The following is a 22,326-nucleotide window of genomic DNA, read 5'->3' on the forward strand; positions in this document are numbered from 1 at the left end:
CTCAGAGTATGAAAAAATCATAAGAAGGGCCCACATTCAGCTAGCTATTTCTGCTCATGCTGAGAATAAGGCTGGTGATTTTTACTGGGACCATTCATGTGCTTAAAGCTAGGTGTATGCTTAAGTACCTTCCTGACTCAGGGCCCGGAAATGTAATGTAGCGGTTACCATGAAAATCTCGTGAAGTCCTCCATTATGACTTCTAAGTGCATGTAATTCTTTAACCCCTCTTGCATATCCACCCAACGCTGTGGCTATTGGTTGGACTCCATTGCTGTACATGCCAAAGCCTTGAAAGGGTTGAAAAACCATCTCCCTTGTGAGGCTGGAGCTGCCATTCGCTCAGTGGGGTTTGAGCTGGTGCCTTCTGGTGCTTGGTCATTTGGCTGATGGATCCTAATTGCTCTTTTCATCCCCTCTCTTTAAGTTCCAGGCACATCAGAGCAAAAGGCCCCTGTTGAAGAAAGGGTCAGTGATAGGCAAATGCCTGTTGGAGGACAAGCTGGTCAAACGGTTAGACAGGAATTTGTGTTGTGTTAGTCGCATGCCATAAGTCTGTGATCAGCTGAGCCAGCCTGCTGGCCCAGCTGTGTTCTGTGTCTGCCCCGCCACAATGTGGGCCAATGATGGGTTAATTGTTGGAGCTCGGTGGGTTGCAGCTTGATGGGGACAGGAGCGGCTAGCCAGTGTTCTTTGTCTACACACGGGGCTTGCACTGGTGCAGCAACGTGGGTGGCCGGCTATCAATTGTTGGAATCAAGGCAAATTCCCCATGTAGACAAAGCTACAGGCGCTACTAAAGTGGTTGAATTACTTAAATCACAAGGACTAATTTTAAGAAATAATCTGCAGTTGTGAGGGCCCAATTTTGTCCCTGCAGCTAAGAGAGTCTGCAGTTAACTCCTGGCGTGCACGCTCCTTTAGCCACTAGCCTGTTTACCAGACTGTGCATGCAACCCCCCCTTTTTACCCCTGCCGCCTTAGTGGCCACATATTTAAGCCCCTGGTAAAAGTCTGGTTTACAACATCTGAGCAAATCCTCTGCTGGGAATTTGAAGAAGCTGGGGAGGATCCCTGAGCCTCTTGCTGAGATTCTACCCAATGCAACCAGAAGGGCCTGGAGATATTGTCCTCCCATTCTTCTCAAGAGTTGTGCCTTTGGTGAGCCAGCACACAGCTGCTGGCATGTGATGATCCAAAGGGTTTAGCAGGGGCAGAGGCTTGGCGATTACGGTGGTGTGGGGAAGAGGAGGAGTGCTTGATCTTCCTTCTGTTCCATTCCTGCTGTCGAGCGACCACGTTACGTAAGAATTGCTATAACCTCAGGAGAGCCTGTAAACGTGCAGCTGCACCACTCCACCTGAGGTGGTGGTTTGCCTTCAGTGGCCTTGATGAAAACTATTCTCTGAAGTAGGGTGACCAGGTGTCAGGTTTTCGATCAGAACAGCCGGTCAAGAAGGGACCCTGTCAGCGCCAGTCAGCACCACCAACCATGCTGTTAAAAGTCTGGTTCGCGGTACAGCAGGGCTAAGGCAGGCTAGTCCCTGCCTGTCTTGGCGCACCGCACTGCACCCCAGAAGTGGACAGCAGGTCCGCTCCTAGGCAGGGGGGAGCCACAGGGCTCTGCATGTTGGCCTTGCCCCGAGCACCGGCTCTGCCCTCCCATTGGCCAGTTCCTGGCCAATGGGAGCTGGGAGGGTGGTGTCTGTGGGCAAGAGCAGCGCGTGCTGCAGAGCCCCTGGCTCCCACCTCCCCACCAAGGAGCCGGACCTGATGTCCGATTCTGGGGCACAGCGTGGTGCCCCAGGACAGGCAGGGAGCCTGCCTTGGCTCCGCAGCACCGCCGCCCAAGGTAAGCCCATGCTCCAACCCCCTGTCCCAGCCCTAAGCCCCCTCCTGCATCCCAAGCCCCTCATCCCCAGACCCACTTCAGAGCCCACACCCAGAGCCCTGACCCCCTCCCATACCCAGAGCCCTCACCCCATTACACCTCACCCCCCTGCCCCAGGCCAGAGCCCCCTCCCCCACCCTGAACCCCTCATCCCCAGCCCCACCATAGAGCTCTCACCCCCCTGCACCTCAACCCCCTGTCCCAGCCCTGAGCCCCCTCCTGCATCCCTACCCCAGAGCCCACAACCCCAGACCAGAGCCCTGATCCCCCCTGCACCATCAACCCCCTGCCCCAGCCCAGAGCCCCCTCCCACACCCTAAAGCCCTCATCCCCAGCCCCACCCCAGAGCCCCCTCCTGCACCCCAACCCTCTGCCACAGCCCCCTCCCACACTCTGAATCCCTCAGCCCCCCACCAGCTTGGAGCCCCGTCCTGCACCCCAAACCCGTCATCCCCAGCCCCACCCCAGAACCCATACCCCCAGCTGGAGCCCTCATCCCCTCCCACACCCCAACTCCCTGCCCCAGCCTGGAGCCCTCTCCCGCACCCTGAACCCCTCATTTCTGGCCCCACCCTGGAGCCCGCACCCCCATTTAGAGCCCTCACTCTCTCCTGCACCCCAGCCCCCTGCCCCAGCCCAGTAAAAGTGAGTGAGGGTGGGGAAGAGTGAGCCACCGAGGGAGGGGGAATGAAGTGAGCGGGGGGTGGGGCCTTGGGGAAGGGGCAGGGCAGGGGTCGGGGCTTCAGGGAAGGGGTGGGGCTAGGGTGTTCGGTTTTGTGCCAATAGAAAGTTGGCAACCCAACTCTGAAGAGGCCTTTGCCTCTCAACCCCATATTCCAGCCAGTCGTGTTTGTGTATCTTTAGGGTGTAGAGGGAAGGTCATGCACATTTCTATTCTCCAAGAGCTGGAGCCCATGTGTGAGCTTCCTCCTGTTGGGAATTTCAATCGGTCAACTATTCTCCATCACTTCTGGTCTGATCACCCTATAATACAAGGAGGAAAATGAATGCACTTAGGAGGTAATGAATGTTCACAGCCCTAGTGGTATTGGCCACATGCAGGCTTAGGGGAGAGGGAAAAGAGCTGACCCCTGGTCCATCCACTAGTGCCTTGTATTAAAGGCGAGCTCGATACAATTGTGAGCGTGCTACCCTAGGATTAGGCTGTAATGTAGCATGCACGTCTCCCCTGGCCCCACCTCGTTTGGATCTGGTCCAGTGTCCATGGAAGCGAAAGGAAATCTTTCCACTGAGTTCAAGCGCTTAGTTCAGTTTTACATCTTCCCTTTCCCTTCTTCTAGGTCCTTAACAGTGGCGAGCCAACCCGGCCATAGCTCTCAGCTCCTCACTGTGTGCTCCAAGTGCTAACAAGCCCTCTGTACCAAGTGAATTATTCCAAAGGTGCCTGCTCTCCCTGCCATCCGATTAACATCATATATGACCAGTTGCACGGGGCAGCCTGCCCTAAGGTCCTGTAATCCTCCCTCTTAGTGGAGACGTGGCTTCAAACACACGCAGCGGTGGGCGGTCATGCCGCCATTTCACAACTACGACAGAGTGGGTGATGACCCACTCGACCGTCCCTAGGGAAAAGCTCCACTGCAGTTGAGAGGTTACAGCTGGGAAGCAGCCGGCTCAGAAGAATAACCGTCTGTCAGAGCCCAGATCTTTGGTGTCTTCCTTCCCCTGAGCCAGTTGTGTGTGGTGTTAAGACCCAGTTTTTAGAACTGGTTTGCGGAGCTCACACCAGAGGTGAAAGTAAGCCAGTCTGGTACGGTACGGCATATCGGCAAGAGCCCGTACACCGGGCCGGGCCGGACCGGCTTCCCCAGGCTGGCGCTTTAAAGGGCCCCGGGCTCCCTGCAACGGCTGGAGCCCCGGGGCCTGTAAAGTGCCACCCAAGCCCCGCTGCCGGAGCCCCTGGGGTAACTGCATCAGGCTCCGGCGGTGATTTAAAGGGCCAGGGGCTCTGCTGTGGTAGCGGTGTCCGGAACCCAGGGCCCTTTAAATCGCCCCTGAGCCCCAGGGCTCCCAGCTGCCTCTGCAGCTGGTAGCTCCGGGTGTGATTTAAAGGCCTGGGGGCTCCCAGCTGCAGCCGGAACCCTGGGGTCTTTAAATCTTGATTTAAAGGGCCTGGGTATTTAAAGGCCCCCGCCTCTTCCGGTTGAGGCCACGCCCCCTGCTCAGGACTCCGGAGTACCAGTAAGTCCTTTAAGTTGCTTTCACCCCTGGTTGTAAATCATAGCGATGTTGGGTTGGAAAGGACCGTGAGAAGTCACCAAGTCCAGCCCCCTGCACTTGGTGGGGGAATGTGATCACTCAGCTGAACTGTGGCTGCTAATAAGGGACGTGTTTTTGATGAAATTAGAAATTGAAAAACAGAGTCATCTTGCAGTGTCTTGTTTTTCCTCCCCCCTCCCCCCATTCCTTTCTCCCTGTTTTCCCTTCCCTTTTCCTGTGGCAATAGGAAAAAGGAAGGGACAGGGTGGCAGGTGAGAACCAAGAACTGAAAGAACATCAACAACGAAAAGCCAGCAAAAATAAATTTTCTATTTTAAAAAAAATCCTAAAAATGTTCAAATAAACCAAACATCACTCTTTTTGGAAACCTGCCACACACGATTGGCTACAATTTGTTTTCTTGAAATCCCCCCTCTCCCCCATCTAATTACAACACAGACAGTCACCATAAGAAATGGTTTGAAATGGACTCTTAGTCAGCCTGTCCGTACCCCTACTGGTGCCAGGATCCTATTGCCACCATCTCTGAGTTTCCTTTGAGTTTTGCTCCATTAAGAGGCCTTGAACCTATATAACATGTGGGTAAGATCCACAGTCTCGGATCCCAATCTTGCAAACACTGAAACGTGCGTAAGAGGTTGCAGAACTGGGACGTGTGTGCTGTGTCCTCTTGCCTCCTTCTTCCCCTAGGGGGCACTGTTGGTCTTGAGTCTTAGTCTGTGTGTGTGTCCCAGTCAGTATTCTGCGTGCTCTAACTTGGTCACATTGATCATTTCTGGGGCCTCCCCATCCCATCTCTGGGGCACACATGGGTCTCGGCGCAGACAGCTGGTTCCTGGGGATCTTCCTCTCACTTTCCTGGAGGATGTGACTGTGGAAGAGCCCAACAAGAAGAGCTGTAAATACTTCCTGGCCACCACAACCACACTGAAGAAGGAGAAAGCAAACAGCATGAGCTTTGGAGAGCGCTGCACCTCAAGCTGTGAGCGAAAGCTGCAGCAAATGGCAGGGGCTGGCGGGCACCCAAGGACGGCTCCAAAGCGTGATGTCAACTGGAGGCAAACACCTGATGAATTGGACGATGATTCCCTATTGTCCTCCGGAGAGCAGCCCATTGGCACTGAAACCATGGTAAGTCTAATCATTTAGGGCTCTTCCTTTTCCCTCATGTGTTACTGGGGGCAGATGGGTGAATCTTGTGGAGCTTTTGTGAACCTTACCACCCACCTCCAATCTCCATTGGTTTATACCAGCTGTGGTTCTGGCCCATAAAGCACAACTCAGACCTTGGTTTCTATAAACTCTATTCTCCTCTTGTCTTCCCACCCTCTTTTGCCCAAATTCAGGCACCTGAACCAGTCAGCTCTTCCCCAGAACATGTCTTCAAAGTGGTGTTTGTGGGCAACTCTGGCGTTGGCAAGAGCTCCTTCATCCATCGCTTTTGTTATGACAGGTTCATGGCTAAGATCAGTGCAACCATTGGTAGGTGAAAGGACTCCCCTGTGCTGCCAGGTCACAGCAGTGTGAACCTCTGGCCTGGGAAATGAGGGACAGAATGACATATCAAAAAAGGAAGCTTGAAATGATCCCATTGTTGTGTGTCTGATCCATGGCAGTGCAGAGTTACTCATGAACACCTTCTCCTTCAGCATTAGCGGAGTGGATAATTTCTCTCTCCTGTATGTTCCACACAGCACTGAACATGTTGTTGACACTGACAAATAATGGCCAAGATTTTCCAAAAAGGATTAGTGATTCTGGGATGCGCAACCTGAGACACCTTAAAGATCTTCAGAGGATGGGTTGTTGATCTCCAAATTATCCAGGGAGCTGTCTGACCTATGGCCACCCATGTAAATTCTGGGGAAGAGAAAGGGAAAAGAGGGAGTTGGGAAGGATTGGTGCCTTCACTGTCACCTCTTTAGACTGCAGGAGCACCCCAAATGAGCTGGGCCCCTCCCCAACACAAAGGAAGACAGAGTCCCTGCCCCTACAATTTTGTTTCACTGAAGTAATTCAGCTGATCCTTTCCTTAGGCCTCATTTTCCTGTTTTCCCCTGCCCCATCCTGCAATCCCCATGTGCTGTTGCCGCCCCTACAAGTATTGATTACCAGGTGAAGAGTTTAATGGTGGATAACACAGGAGTGGCCCTGCAGCTGTGGGACACAGCGGGCCAGGAGAGGTAAATGAAGCATTTGGGTTCTATGCTAGCATTTCATGCTGCCAGGCTCACAGCAGATAACAGTAAGTGCTGAGAGTGGCTACTGAGTTTGTGGGCAGGGTGTGGGAGAAGAGAGCAGACCTGTACCAGGTCCCAAGGAATGTGATGTTCATTTTAACCTTATAGGGCTTGTTAGCTGGCACCAGAAGGTTCTGCCACCAGTGTCTGTATCACAATTCCATGCAGGAGATCTATAGGATCTGTGGTTCCCAAGCAGTCATGGAGGGGATGATTACAAGTGCCATGGAAAAGGTGTGAATTTCAATACACCTGGAGTACTTGTCCATATACTTAAGGCTGGGGCCAGCCTTTCCATACATCATTGCATCGGGATACAAACTTGCTGTGGCCCTCAAAGTTCTCCTACCTAAGTTGATGTGCTCCTGAAAAACAACAGGGCAGGTGGCATTCGAAACAGCTCCTGATGCCTCGAGGAATGTTGGAAAATAATTTTATGTAACAATGGCCCTGGCTGGGATTGAATTTAGGACCTCTGGATTTAAAAGCACCAACCTGTACTTCTTAAAATAAAGGACTAGCTCTTTTAGTTTAGAGCCAGTAACACAATCATAAACCTCTTCTCTGGTGTAGCCACTAGAGGGGACAAAGAACCACACTGTGTTAGAGAGAGCTACTTTTATTTACTATGTGCTACTCCTGTTTAATTATGCTGTGTTTTCAAATCTGAGTTTACCACTTCAAGGGGGCCATTTAATTTCATGGAGTGTGGCAATAAATACACTGAAATTGTCTCTCATACTGCATTTTTTCTCTAAATATGCTGCGACATCAGACCTATCTCATGATGAGGTTGAGGTCACAGGGGTGGTGTGACCCTCTGCTGGCCACTAACAATGATACAAGCCCCATCTCAGCCAATCAGATTTTGCAGTCCAGAACTGCCATATACTTGGTTATTATAAATAGAGACTGCCCCAAATCAGACACACGTAAGAAGCAAAATTTCCATTTAAACAAGTTCTTGTAGCCATATTTATGCCAAGGCAGAGCTGTCAGGCGATAATTGTTTCTAACCTAATTGTAACATGCTTTCCCTGAATCACACAAGGACCCCACTTCAGGAAATCATCTCTCGTCAGGAGAGCACTTGAGCATGTGTGTAAATTCCATTGAAATCAATGGGCCTTTAGGATGTGCTTATAAGTAAGCACCTGGCTTGACTGCTTTCCTGAATCAGGACCTTGGAATGGTGCAAAAATCTTTCTTAGCTCTGAAAATATTGATGTAACAGCTTTTAACTGGTGGCACGCAGCCAATGCTTGGTATAAGAAAGGGGGACAAACTCCTCTGCACACATGGGAGATCTTCTTCATGATCTCTTTTGGCCCATAGAAGCAAATAACCACTACATGTGGTCACCACTCCACTGTCTAGTGTGCTCTGTAGTGTCAAAAGTGTTGCTGGAACTCCAGAGACATGCTACAGTAACTCCTCACTTAACGTCCTCCAGCTTAACGTTGTTTCAAAGCTACGTCGCTGCTCAATTAGGGAACATGCTCATTTAAAGTTGTGCAATGCTCCCTTATAAGGTCGTTTGGCTGCCTGCTCTGTACACGGCATGTAAGATTTTGTGGAAGGGCAGCGACTTTACAAGGGAGCATTGCACAAGTTCCTCTTCTCTGCCTCCTCCCCCTCCCTCCCAGTGCTTCCCCCAGTGCTGCGTCTCCACTCCTCCCCCTCCTTCCCAGAAAGTCCTAAGCCCGCCAAACAGCTGTTTGGCAGCACTTAGGACTTTCTGGGGGCGGGGAAGGAGCAGGGATGCAGCGTGCTCCGGAGTGGGGGTGGGAAAAGGTGGGCCTGGAGTGGAGCGGGGATGGGAAGAGGCAGGCCTGGAGCATCCCCCAGCAAAGTTGGCGCCTGTTCTTCTCCGGCTAAGCTGCCACTGCTGCTGCGAAGGTGCTTCCTAGCATCCTTGCCTGCAGTGAGCTGTGCCTGTGTGGGGTAAGCCAGGGGCACTTCCCAACCACAGTACAGTATATAATGCCTTTTGTCTGCCCCCCCAAATTTCCTTGGAACCTGACCCCCCACATTTACATTAAATCTTATGGGGAAATTGGATTTGTTTAATATCGTTTCACTTGAAGTTGCATTTTTCAGGAACAAAACTACAACGTTAAGTGAGGAGTTACTGTATTGGCTCTCTCAAATGGAGAGTTTTTCTGATGCCAGCCCTTAGTGTAAACAGCACCCCCCGCAGGCCATAGAAGAGAACATGCTCCAAGGGAAGCAGAGTTATTTAGTTTAGAAACTTCACTTCCTGCTGCATGTTCTTCTAGCCTTTATCCAAGAGAATGGACTTACTTCTCAGCCTGTATCCTAAAGTGTTCTTCTAATAAAGCACAAATATGTGGAGATCTTGCAATCTCTACTTCACTTAACTCAGTAAACAATGTGCCTGTAAACCCAACTAGAATGTATGTTCCCCAAGACAAAATACATACTTACCCAAGCTGCTGGAGTTTGTCTTGGAACTCAAATCTATCTGCCGAGTCATCCATGAGGTGGCTGCTTTGTATGAGACATTTGCAAACTGGGGCAAATAAGATGAAGGCTTTGTCCCTGGTGTGGCTGAACTGGTGAGAGCCCTCACGTAGATGTGGTTTATACTGGGTCAAAGCTGTTTACTCTGGTGCAGCTAAACCAGTGGCTGAAATCCCAGTGCAGAAAAGGTCCAAGTTACAGATCCACCAAAACATCACTCTGCAGAGATTTCCCTGCCCCCAACCCCACCAGGCCCTGCAAAGAGGATCCATGTTAAGAAAGGGATAGTTTGTTTGCTTGTTAACAGCTGAATGGGTGCTGGAAGTGTCTTCGGTTTCATTTGACTTCAGGTTTCGGAGCATCACCAAACAGTATTTCCGGAAGGTGGATGGTATCTTTGTGATGTATGACATCACCACTGAGTGCTCCTTCGTGGCAGTGTGGAACTGGATGAGTAGCTTCCAGGTAAGAGCGAGACACGTTTGGGCTTGTTTCTGACATGCTGGCATTGCTCAAGATTCTTCTTTTACTGTAATGACCCCACGTGGACCTGCTCTAGAGATGCGGCCATTTGAAACAGCCATGTTGTATGCTAGTAAAGGCCTAGAAGGTCCTAAGGTCTGTAGGGTACTCAAACAGTATTAACCATAATAGCAGACATGGGTAGCTAAGCTACTGTAGCTAAGATTTGGTTTGGGTGCTTGTAGTAGATAGGAATTGGGTAGTATTCTGTTCAATTATTTCGAAGCCCACTAATGGGCCTCCTGGTCTTCTGTTGCAGAAGTCACCAAAACCTAGCACAGCAACAGTGTATTTATGTAGCTAAGTGTGGCATGTTTGTATATATTTAGTAAAACCTGATTATTTGGAACTCAGCTGTTTCCTAATATTCTTACTGTTGTGCAGAAAGCAAAGACATGATGATGGTCTGTTTTGATCAAAAGCCCTTTGAGGCAGAGACTGTCTCTTACTGTGTGTACGTACAGCACCTAACACAATGAGGAACTGACCTCAATTTAGAACCTCTATGCATTATTGTAACACTAATAATAAATAAATTCTCTTCCAACCCCTATTCCAGTTTGCTGTAACTTTCACAAACATATTCTTTTGGGGTGACGTTATTTTGCAAAAATCTCTGTCGATTTGCAAGGGTTTTTTGTGTGTGTGTGCAAAAGTTTGAAAGCAAAATCATTTCAGATATATTTGAGTTGTGGGGAGAGGAAAGGGGTGAATACTTTCCCTACATGTTCTGAGTAGATATTTTGTGTATGGGTGATGCAAAGCTGAAGCTGAGAATGAGGAGTAATGGTCTCAAGTTGCAGTGGGGGAGGTTTAGATTGGATATTAGGAAAAACTTTTTCACTATGAGGGTGGTGAAACACTGGAATGCGTTACCTAGGGAGGTGGTAGAATCTCCTTCCTTAGAGGTTTTTAAGGTCAGGCTTGACAAAGCCCTGGCTGGGATGATTTAACTGGGAATTGGTCCTGCTTCGAGCAGGGGGTTGGACTAGATGACCTTCTGGGGTCCCTTCCAACCCTGATATTCTATGATTCTATGTCAAACTTTGCTTGTTTGTAGATCATGCTGAGACACAAAAATCAAGCCAAGGTTGAAATAAATCTGCTCAGTTAGTTTTATGAATAATGTCAACAAGTTTGCACATACCCATTGGAAATAGCTTGGTCATTTTTTTCCAAGGAATTTTAAGGATTCAAGGCCAAGATTTTCAAAAATGTCTAGTGATTTCAGGTGCTGCTTTTTTTTTTTTTAATCCAACTTGAAACCTGAAAAGGGCCTAGTTTTCAGAATGGGCTGAGTACCTGCTCTCCAAAACTCAGGCCACTGTGGGCACCCAAAAATTGAGGCATCCAAAATCTCTAGTTGTTTCTGAGGATTTGGCCCATACTTTTCACCTGACTCTAAGCCTGAGCAGTTCAAATGTTGTGGATGGTGCAGAGTAGAATCCTTAAATTTGGAAATGATCCAGGGTCAAATTCTGAAGTTCTTATTCAAGTTCACTTCCAGTGAAGTTATATGGGGGTTTTACCTAAATAAGGGACTTCAGATGTGAATCCTGAATGACAGCTGCTGCTAAAATGCTATGTGAGGGCTTAAGTTTGCTTACCCTGTTTAGCTTGTGGATTTTCAGTTAAGGATGGCTGGGTTCAGCAGGCATCAAGCTGAAAGGCTCCAGACCAAGGAAATTCAGGCTGTACAGGAAAAACTGGCAGGATTTTTAAATTCTCATAGGGCAGATTTCTTTCTTTCTTTCTTTCTTTCTTTCTTTCTTTCTTTCTTTCTTTCTTTCTTTCTTTCTTTCTTTCTTTCTTTCTTTCTTTCTTTCTTTCTTTCAAAAAGTCAGTGAAACTAAATACAACTCCTTTCTTCCCCCCTCCCTCCAATTAAAATCCCATCTCCTCCCTGGCCCACTCACCAAAACCCTGGCATTAAGGCTTGATAAATCAACTACTTGGAATCAGAACATTCCCATAGTTTAACTTCCTTTCCCAGTGTCACTTGAAGAGCTTGCAGAACAGTTCCTAAATAAACAAAATCTCCCAGTGCCCTGGCAGGTCCCACAGGGTTTGATCCTGCTTTCATGGAAGTCAACAGCAAGTAGGGTGACCAGATGTCCCGATTTTATATGGACAGTTCCAATTTTTGGGTCTTTTTCTTATATAGGCTCCTATTACCCCCACCCCCGTCCTGACTTTTCACATTTGCTGTCTGGTCACCCTAATGGCAAGGCTCCTGTTCATGTCAGTGGGATCAGGATCCAGCCCCGAGATACTCCTGTCTTCCAAACGGTTCTCACGGGAGCCTTGCTCTGTCTGTCCTGCTGGAAGGGATTGAGGATGGGGCCATGATCTTTCTGCTCGGAAACAAAATGGATGCAGCAGAAGGAAAGACCCAGCACGTGCCCAAGACGGAGGGGGAAAGGCTGGCAAAGGTACGGCTCTGTATGCTACTCCCCAATCCAAAGGTTTTGTAGATTTCGCTCTGGTCTGGTTTGCGTGCTCACAGCCATATTTAGGAAATGGGAGGGAACTCTCGCATGCTAACGGCTATTGCAGAGTATGGTCCTGCCCCCCTGGAATCAACAGCCAAGCTCCCCTTGACTTCAGTGGTGCAGGGTGAAGTCCTTAAATGATAATTAAGATGACGATTTTTTCACTGAGGTCATGGAAGTCATGGAATCTGTGACTTCCAGATACCTCCGTGAATTCAGCCCTGTTGGCCAGGAGCTGCGGGGTCCTCCTGCCGCAGGGTGCTGTGGGCTCCGCGAAGTTCCCAGCCACCTCAGGAGGCATGGCTGCAGCTCCTGGTTGCTGCAGGCAGCAGGGGTCCTTCAAAGCTCCTGGCTGCCACGGGTGGTGGGGGTACCCCGGAACTCCAAGCCAGGGGACCCTGGAGCTCAGAGGTTGCACAGGCAGTGGGGGCCCCCAGAGCTCAGAGCGGCCCCCGCAACTGCCCAACCTCTGCAGATGGTGTGGGGACCCCGCAACTGGGCTCCCCATTTTGTCATGGATAGTTTTAGTAAAATTCAGGGACAGGTCACGGGCTTCCGTGAATTTTTCTTTATTGCCCGTGATCTGTCTGTGACTTTTACTAAAAAGATCCGTGACAAACTCTTAGCCTTAATGATAATATAAAGTGGCCAGCTTGTGATAGACCCTGGCTCTGGAGGGACTTCAGGTCTCTTTGTGCTTGGGCTCGGTGCATCCTTAAAATGACTTTGACCCCTCAGGGTGAGGGTGCAGCCCACAGCATTCCTTTGAAATAGTGGCCATTTAACCAGGGATCTAGCAAGTCTGCCAGCCCAGGCTCCACGCTCTTGGCATACCTTAGTTTTGCCAGGAATGCCCTGGTTGATTATGAAATGGGAATTTATTTTCCACGTTTCAATGCCTAGTGGTCCCTGCCTCCCCTTAGCCGAAAAGACGCCTGCACTGGGGCCTTGCTGCATTGAATCATGTAGTGGTGCATGAGGTGTGCTCCAAATTGCACCCGACCAGGATCTTGACTCTCCTATGTTCTGCTGCATGGCAGCACACACAGGCCAGTGAGGGGGCATTTCCCCCGGTCCTTCCAGCTGCTGAAAGACCCAACCCAGTGCTCCCCTTGGCTGCTAGAGCTTTGACACCCTCTGGACACCAGGGCCTCCAGCTGCTGAAAGAGAACGTGCCTGTACCACTCACGGGATGACACTCTGTGATGCCAGTATTACTGGGGGCATGTATGCAGCATTCTGTGAAACCCCAGAGGGTTCCGGAGCGGAATTGCATTACATTGTGTGTGGGGAGACGGAGGATAATCTGTTGTAAGTGCTGGAGATGGGGAAGGATCATTTGTGTGTGAGTGTGAGAGAGAGAGAGAGAGAGAGACTAGGTGGGGCAGGGGGTTGAGAGCGGCAGAAGTTATCTTCTGACTCTCCCTGCCGGCAGGAATACAAGGCTGTCTTCTATGAGTGCAGCGCTATGACTGGCTATAACATCCTGGAGCATATGGCAAGGTGAGTGGAGTGGAACAGCATCACCCTTGGATCTTTTTCAGCCAGGGCCAAGCTGCTACAACCTCTCTCAGGTACAGGCAAGGAGAAGGGGTGTTCATCTGAGATAGCACTTGGTCCCAAATGAGAACTTGGATTAGCGCATTGTTTTTGGTGACTCAACAGGCTGAGGGGTCAACATGCCAGAGAAGTGGTTGTTGTCTTCCCCTGTGTTTGGAAAGCATCTTGTATGGACACTGTCACAACCTAAGGAAAGATCAGAGCTTGTCAAAACGTGTGATCCACTTTTGTTTTGTTTGTTTTTGTGGCCAAAAAAGACCTTTTAAAAAAATTCCCCAAATTAAATTGCTGGGTTTTTCTATGAAAACTGGACAATTTTCATTTTCAGTTTTTATTTTTTTTCAGTTTTTCCTTTCTCCCTTTCTTCTACTTTTTTCATATTTCTTTTTTAGTGGCAAAATGAGAAAAGGGCAGGGAAACAAAAAATATCAAATCTGACAAATTTTCGTTTTTAAATTGCTTCAAAAAGTTCACAGGCATTTTTTTGGGAAACAAAGAAAAATAATTTCTCTTTGAAAGCTTTGACACGCAAAAGTCTTTTTACAATTTTTGACCCACTTTAGTAGTTAACGGTTTATTAAGCAGGAAGTCCTGCTGTGTTTCTAATGTAGTGTAATAATAATACCACCTAGCTCTTATACATCTTTTCATCAGTAGAGCTCAAAGTGCTTTACAAAGGATCCAGCATTCCAATTTTACAGATGGGAAAACTGAGGCACATGATTGTCTGAGGTCACCAAGCAGGCCAGTGGCAGAGTCAGGAATAGATCCAACATCTTTTGAGTCGTCGGCCAGTGCCCCACCCACTATGACACACTGTCTCCTCTAGTAGATGCTACTTCCTCCTCTGCATGCATTTGGAATGTCTCACCAATATTGTCTGTCTGTCTGTCTTTTATGTAGCCCAACTCCAAAAGAAGCTCAGCTCTCACTATTTCCCTTCACTCTTCAACATCTAGTTTATTTTTGCCTGATGGGGACCACAGGGCATGAATGACTTGGCAGGAAGCAGGCAGTATCAGGCCGCTGTGTTCTTGAACTGCTAATCTGTTGATCATTCCAGGCTGCTGACAGCTCAAGAGGACAAGCAGAAGGAAAATGCCCTTCACCTGGAAGATTACCACAAGAGGAAGGGATGCTGCATGTGATGGAGCAAGGAGCAGCTCTCCGGAGCATGTGGGGGCTGCACATGGCTGGCTAAGCAGGTTGCCTCCCAGCTAGCTAAGAACTGATGTTATCAGCTCCACAGGGACTCAAGGAAGGTGCAAGCTTGTCCCAAGAGGGAACATCCAGATGTTAAAACAAAACAAAACTTATGTGCAACAAAATAATTCTAATCTCCCTCCGCCCCATGCTCTCCTACAGCTGCAGCATCCTCCCCCCAACCCCACCCCCCAACTCCAGGGACATACTGCTTGAGCCGTTGCACTGGCCACACAGAAATTGGTTCTCCTCTTTGCTTGTTCCTTTTGCGTCTCACCCCCGATGGGAAACAAACACAGGAGAACAGAGGGCACCCCAACACTCCGTTTTAAATCAACTAAAGCAATGTCCAGCTCTGTAATAAGGAGACGATTATTTTAAACTTGGAAATAGCACTGGGAGTGTTGGTGCGTCTTAAAGGTGATGTTTGCTTGGCCTTTGGGAGCGGACTGACTAATCAGAGTTACTCAGCTATGTGACCTGCATGGCTCTTTGTCTCCTTCTAGTGGCTGCTCCACTGAGTCTCCTAGCAATGAGCCTTAAAGGAGGTAGTCCTTTAGTTCAGTGGTTTTCAAACTTTTTTTCTGGTAACCCAGTTGAAGAAAATTGTTGATGCCCGCGACCCAGTGGAGCTGGGGCTGAGGGGTTTGGGGTGTGGGAGGGGGCTCAGGGCTGGGGCAGGGGGTTGGGGTGCAGAAGGGGGTCAGGGCTCTGGGGTGGGGCAGGGGATTGGGGCAGGGGGTTGGGGCACAGGCTTCTCTCGGGCGGCTCCCGGTCAGTGGTGGTGCAGAGGCAGGCTTCCTGCCTGTCCTGGCACTGCAGACTGCTCTGCATCCTGAAAGCAGCCAGCAGCAGGCCCGGCTCCTAGGCAGAGGGGCGCAAGCGGCTCCGTGCGGCTCTCACCCACAGGCCAATGGGAGTGTGGAACTGGTGCTTGGGGTGGGGTCAGCGCATGGAGCCCCGTGGCCCCCCCGGCCTGGGAGCTGGACCTGCTGCTGGCTGCTTCCGGGGCGCAGCGCGGTGTCAGAACAGGTAGGAGCTGGCCTGCTTTAGCCGGGCAGCACCGCCGACGGGACTTTTAACGGCCCGGTCAGCAGCGCTGACCAGAGCCGCCGCGACCCAGTGCCTGACATTCTGCGGCCCACTACTGGGTCACGACCCACAGTTTGAAACCCACTGCTCTAGTTCAAGTAGCGAATGCTTATAGTTCTGAAGGTCCCTGGTTCAAACCCCAGCGTCAACCCAAACAGCGCTGGTTCTACCTGGCTTTCGCACTTGTGTTTTCTGAAGGGAGGTGTAGGCCTTGTAGCATTTTGATCTAAGGTTATAACAAAACCTGTTTCCTGCCTTCTAGGTAGGAACATGGATGTGTCATGGCCCTAACACTTGTCAGTCCTTCAACCGCAGCCAGCTGAGACGGTGACGCTGGAGTAGGTTGACACTAGCTTTCTTCTTTGCTCAAGGCGCATGGATTCTGCCTGCGGGTGCAGTTTGGAGGCTAGCACAAACCTGCCCAAACTCAAGCCACTGATGGCGCAAACCGCTGACCTCTGGGGAAATTCTGGCTGGGGCTGCAGCTAGCCTGGGACTTTGAGGGTTGGATTTAGCTCCCGTTGACACCAAGCTACCAAACACCAGTGGGTTAGGGCCTGTGACAAATGCAGAGAGCTCTGCAGCCCTTTTGTGCCTGAGGATATGTGGCCGCTGTCCCGGAGAGACGCCTGTCTGTCCCTTGCTGGGGGCAGCTCCCGAATAGCTGAGGAGGGGGTCACCTCCTGACTCCTGAATAGCTCTAGTTGTTATCCCTATAGAGCACACACCTGGGACTAAGACGCTTGTCCCCTGCTTCAGGTACCAGTGAAGCAGGAGCCGCAAGCAAACAAGAGGCTTGCTGTGTTGCAGTTGTGTCAAAAGCCACCATTGACACGTTTTGCTTCCACAGGCTAATCAAAGGATCGGGCGCTTGCGTGTTCCTGTATTTCCAAGTCATGAATGGTTTCAGTGGGAAGGGTGGGCTCTCACAGGTGTAGCTCAGCATCATACAGCGAAGGGATGAAAGAACAGGGAACGTTTTCAAGAGCGCTTTGGCGGTGGCCCCATTTTACAAAAGAGACTTAGGAGCATAAGCCCCCTTTCCATTCAATGAGACTTAGGCTCCTCAGTGCCTCAGGTCTGCGCTGCACACTGGTTTTGTATCACAGTAACTGCATTGGTTGGGGCGGGGAGGAGGGGAGCTCGTTATTAGTACACACAAATCAGTATAACTCCTGGTATGGTCCCAGGTACGCTGGGATAAAGGTGCTTATACCACTACAGCTGTTCCCCTTCCTTTCCACGACTAAGTTCTGCTGGTTTAAAACCTTTATCCTGGTATAACTGCGGCCACACTATGGGGGTGGGTTGTACCACCTTAAGCACGAGAACGGCACAGCTTGTGTGTGTGGACAAGGACAAAGTCACTTTTGACAATGGCTCTCAGGCTCCTAAATCACTTTTGGAAAATTGACCAAACATGGCTAAATCCAGAACTCAGCCTGCCCCCAGCGGTACAGAACCATAATACGTTATGTGCCCCCAAAGTTACAGCTTGTGGTTGTAATATCTGTCACAACCACATCTTTTAAATGTGATGTATAATAACAACAAGCCAAATCAGCCCACCCAAATGGCCCACCTTGATTGTCATACACATTGTAGGGAGAGTGGTCAGTTTGGATGAGCTATTACCAGCAGGAGAGTGAGTTTGGGCGGGGGGGAGGGGAGAAGACCTGGATTTGTGCTGGAAATGGCCCACCTTGATTATCATGCACATTGTGGGGAAAGTGGTCGCTTTGGATGGGCTGTTACCAGCAGGAGAGTGAGTTTGTGTGTGTATGGGGGTGGGGGGTGGGGTGAGAAAACCTGGATTTGTGCTGGAAATGGCCCACCTTGATTATCATACACATTGTAAAGAGAGTGGTCACTTTGGATGGGCTATTACCAGCAGGAGAGTGAGTTTGTGTGTGTGGGGGGGGGGAGGGTGAGAAAACCTGGATTTGTGCTGGAAATGGCCCAACTTGATTATCATACACATTGTAAGGAGAGTGATCACTTTAGATAAGCTATTACCAGCAGGAGAGTGGGGTGGGAGGAGGTATTGTTTCATGGTCTCTGTGTATATAATGTCTTCTGCAGTTTCCACAGTATGCATCCGATGAAGTGAGCTGTAGCTCACGAAAGCTTATGCTCAAATAAATTGGTTAGTCTCTAAGGTGCCACAAGTACTCCTTTTCTTTAAGCCAAATCAGGGCAAGCTAGTCCACCCCACTTTGTAGGGCGACACAGAAGTTTTGAACTCACCCTTTGTCTTTTATGTTTCCATCTGAATTTTACTAGTGCATCCTGCCATGTTCTTAAAGTCACATCAGGGATACCAACAGAAATGCACTGAAATAAAAACAACAACTTTAGGAGGCCATTCCTCTTCCCCTAGGATACCCTGCTTAGCCAAAAATTTCATATTTATTCTGTTCCTTCAAAATCTTTTATTATTTTATTCCACATTGGAGGGTAATTTGCCTTTAAAAGCTTTTCATGTGTCACCACAGTAGTGTTTCCTAAATATTGTAAAGATTCCCTTTACACATTGAAATGTGTGCAGCTGACATACATTTGACCCTTCTGGGAATATTAAGTCCAAAAATTTCAGATGTATCATAGTTTATTTTGAAGCCTGATACCTGATCTTTGTTTTGTTTCCCCTCAACAACCTACTTCGATTTAGCTCTATGCAGTCAGACAGAATAATATTAAACAGGTAAACTGGGGTGTAGATGATATTCATAAACAATAATGCAGATGTCTCCCTCAATCTCTACAAGGCACATCCTGCCAGGCCCATGGTACACAATAAAGGGTGGATTGGCTGCCATTAAAAGTGTGTCACTGAGAAACCACAAGGCAGAACAGTGCTAAGGAAAATACTCTGGAAGAGGGGCAAAGGAGGGTCCTCCATTATGCTGTTATTATGGTGCCATTGGAAAGACTCCCACTGGCTTTGTTAGGCTTTGGATCAGGCTCTAATTTCTCAAAGGAAATCCAGCCTTGATTTGCCAAGAATGTAGCTCACTAATTCCGTATGAGAAAATGACTTTTCTTAGCCATCAGCCCCAGTGGCAACGTTAGATTTCCACTTTTTAATTAGCCTAATGAAGCTTTCATACTTGTTGTGTGCTCTGAAGGCTGTTTACAGCCTGTAGAGCTGTTGCTCAGAGAATCGAAGCTTGCCCTTGTGCTGCTAACACTCATTGTTTTGTGACCGTTCTTTGCTGCTGTTAAATAACACAAACTGATCGCACTTCAGGCCTATCCTTCTGTTTCCTCTCTTCCTGCCTTACCCTTCCCTTTCCTGGAGATGTGGGAACTGCCCATCCTGAGTTATTAGCAGCTCTGAAAAAAATCTTACCAAGCAGTAGAAGATCCTGGTCTTATGTCTTGGTTGTTGTGACATTTTAAAACTTAGTTGGTGTGTGTAATGAGTCTTTTCAGTTGTGAAACTTACTTATATAGTGAAACGTGCTATTAGCACACTTTGGGCCTGGACCTTGCTCTAGGGGATGGAGAGAAAGGGGGTTCTAGTCAGATAGCATTCATGTCTGATCTAATTTCTCAAATGTTTGTTTCAGAGGAGCAGCCGTGTTAGTCTGTATTCGCAAAAAGAACAGGAGGACGTGTGGCACCTTAGAGACTAACCAATTTATTTGAGCATGAGCTTTCGTGAGCTACAGCTGAATGCATCTGATGAAGTGAGCTGTAGCTCACGAAAGCTCATGCTCAAATAAATTGGTTAGTCTCTAAGGTGCCACAAGTCCTCCTTTTCTTTTTGCGAATGTTTGTGTGGTGGACTCTTCCCTTCCTCTTCCGGACTGCTCCGACCCATCTCCCCTCCCACTCCCATTCATAAGCCTGTAGCATCTCTGGAGTGACCATTGCAGTGGCTGATGTAGAAAAAGCAAGGTAAGGAAAGTGTTTTTTAGCTGCTTTTAGTACAAGGTAGCAGCTAGAAACAAGGCTGAACCCAGCACCATGTGACCAGTCTGTTCTCTGCAGATCACCAGCAAGTGTTTCTGTTTAGGGACCACACATCTAAGAGTGAAGCTCCAGCTGCAAGGGACCTTTCTGAACAAACTTAAAGGCTCCCTTACCAGGAGGCCAACCAAATCTCCCCTTCTATAAACTTTAAAAATAAATAAATGCCTCAGCCCTAATATTTGGTTGGCCTGATAGCTTCCTTGCTAATGGCCTGATCCCTCCCACGCCACGGCAATGACTCAGGCTTCTGTGGCGACTGCTGGTGATCAGAACTCCCCAGGAACGTCCTGGGTGGGGAATGCCTTCTGAGTCACCTACAACACAGCCGCAGAACAGGCTTTCCCTAGAAACATCTCTCTGCATTTGGATTCTGGAAGGAATGAGAACATTTATCACTAAGGAAATGGAAGCTGTGACTTGAGGGAGTAGCCAAACATCTAAGTCTGCTGGAAAAACAACGAGGAGTCCAGTGGCACCTTAAAGACTAACAGATTTATTTGGGCATAAGCTTTCGTGTGTAAAAAACCCCACTTCTTCAGATGCATGGAGTGAAAATTACAGATACAGGCATAAATATACTGGCACATGAAGAGAAGGGAGTTACCTTACAGGTGGAGAACCAGTGTTAACAAGGCCAACTCAGTCAGGGTGGATGTGGTCCACTCTGGGTACCTCCCTTCTCTTCATGTGCCAGTTTATTTATGCCTGTATCTGTAATTTTCACTCCAGGCATCTGAAGAAGTGGGTTTTTTACCCACAAAAGCTTATGCCCAAATAAATCTGTTAGTCTTTAAGGTGCCACCGGACTCATTGTTTTTGTGGATACAGACTAACACGGCTACCCCTCTTAGTCTGCTGGGTATTTTCCCCACCTCACTGCCAAGGGAATTCATGCTGTTTACTGAATACACTGGAACTTGGGTGCCGTGGCACTTTGATAGGCCAGGTGTCCCAGCTGATGCAGTGAGCCAGAGACTAGTGGTGCAGTGACCACTAGGGTAGCAGCTACTCTGTGCTCAGTAATAGCAGTCCTGGGGCCCTCTCTTCATCTTCAAAAAGCATCTAATAGCCTTAACTGCCTCCCCGATGACCTCCAACAAGGAAGGTCTCCTCCAATAGGCACCTGTAACCATGTAGTACCCCCTTGTGTGGCACTGTATAATGATCCATGGCCTCATACACAAAAACAGCCGTCAGGTTCATTAGCTGACCCACAAAGCTAAGTGGCTTTGTGAGTGGGGGGGGGGGGGAGGCTAGAAACCATGAGTACATAGTCAAAGCCCCTTACCTGAGCTGCAGGAGAAGCTCCCTTAGCTGTTGTCGGTAATGAGACTCGGAGATGCCTTTTTGATCAGCAGCTGGTACGTGATACAGTTACAGGCTGATCAAAACTTGAGGAACTCTTTTCTGTCTCATCCAGCACAGAGCATATATTGCAGTATATTGCAACTGCAGTGTGAGCCTGTGCCATGGGGCAGGATCTGAACCTGGGCCATTCGCATTCACTACCAGTGGAAAAGAGCACATCGCAGATTTGCTAGCAGATAATGAACTTACACCTCTTGTGCTCTTTGTACAGAATCAACAATGTAGAACAGAGCTGAACACAGACTGCATGTACAAAAACATGGGCTAACACATTTACTACTTACAATATAACATTGTTACGAGAGGGATCACCACCTGATGCTGTTACACAGGGTCTTACAAGTTCTTTTTCCTTTTGCGGAAGCAGCGTACGGGCTTGGTGGAAATGCTGCATTGTTGGTAGCTTGGTGAAGTCAGTTCTTTGGGAGAGCTGTTGCAAACAGCAGGGGCAATTTCTCACAGCCTTAATCTCTCTACTGATTCCAGTCAACTGGAAGAAGGGTGACAATACATGATATATTGAAACTATTTATACAACTGTATATTGGTTATTCCTCTAGCTGTGAGGGCCAGGATAGTTCTCCACTCCTAACTATAATAACCAGGATTTTCACTGGTATTGTAAATGAGCTATAACCAGCCAGAAATGTAACCATTGTCGCTATCCTGCACCTCAGCTGCTTGAGGGTTATAGCAGAGATCGAGCCCAAGTTCTCCTGATCGCCCCACATAAAACAAGACCCTACCGCTAGAGTTAAGAGAAGCTCCATTACCTGTAACCAATATCAAGCTTCTAACACTCAGACGAGTGGTTCCATTTCCATCCAGTAAATAGCAGTGGCGAACTAGTGTGTACATTACCAGGTGGAAGGGGTCAATGCCTAAGAGGCCGTAAACTTATCTGTCCCATACTATGTGTAGGTACATAGAGCCCTCAAGCTCTGTTGAGGCCTCTAGTGTAATACTAAATAATAAGAGGCGGGTTAGTGACAAATTTAGTTTGGGGAACATTTTCAAAGAGAGCGTCCTTTTTCTTAGGTGTAGAAGAGAATGTTAGGTACGAGAGCGGTGGGCTCGGTGCTGGAGACGGTCTCAAAGGCTCCCGACAATGCCAGCCCTTTGAGTCTGGGCTCATCTTGTTTCCAGGTGAAGTGAGAAAACCCCATATCGTTAGACTGGAGAGTTTAGTTTGCCTCTGACTCTCATGTGGCTCTTGCTGTATTTCAGCTAGAATCCCAAGCAGCTAAAGTATGGG

At 48.8% G+C, this 22,326-nt stretch overlaps 1 protein-coding gene across 6 annotated transcripts in view; it reads left to right on the plus strand.

The window, feature by feature from the left end:
• CRACR2B (calcium release activated channel regulator 2B) overlaps nt 1–22,326 on the plus strand; it is a 90,341-nt gene that overhangs the window by 61,374 nt on the left and 6,641 nt on the right. The window contains exons 11-12 of one of the 6 annotated variants that reach the window (XR_012159314.1): nt 9,207–9,321; nt 11,543–11,714. The exons of 3 other annotated variants lie outside the window; for them this stretch is intronic. The gene's annotated coding sequence lies outside the window, so the exon portion shown is untranslated. Of the gene's footprint in view, nt 1–9,206; nt 9,322–11,542; nt 11,715–22,326 lie in introns of those variants that run through there. 2 more of the 6 variants (XR_012159317.1, XR_012159316.1) reach the window with 2 other exon arrangements.

This window comes from Lepidochelys kempii, chromosome 6 (assembly GCF_965140285.1).
Source record: "Lepidochelys kempii isolate rLepKem1 chromosome 6, rLepKem1.hap1, whole genome shotgun sequence".
Classification (NCBI taxonomy): Eukaryota; Metazoa; Chordata; order Testudines; family Cheloniidae; genus Lepidochelys; species Lepidochelys kempii.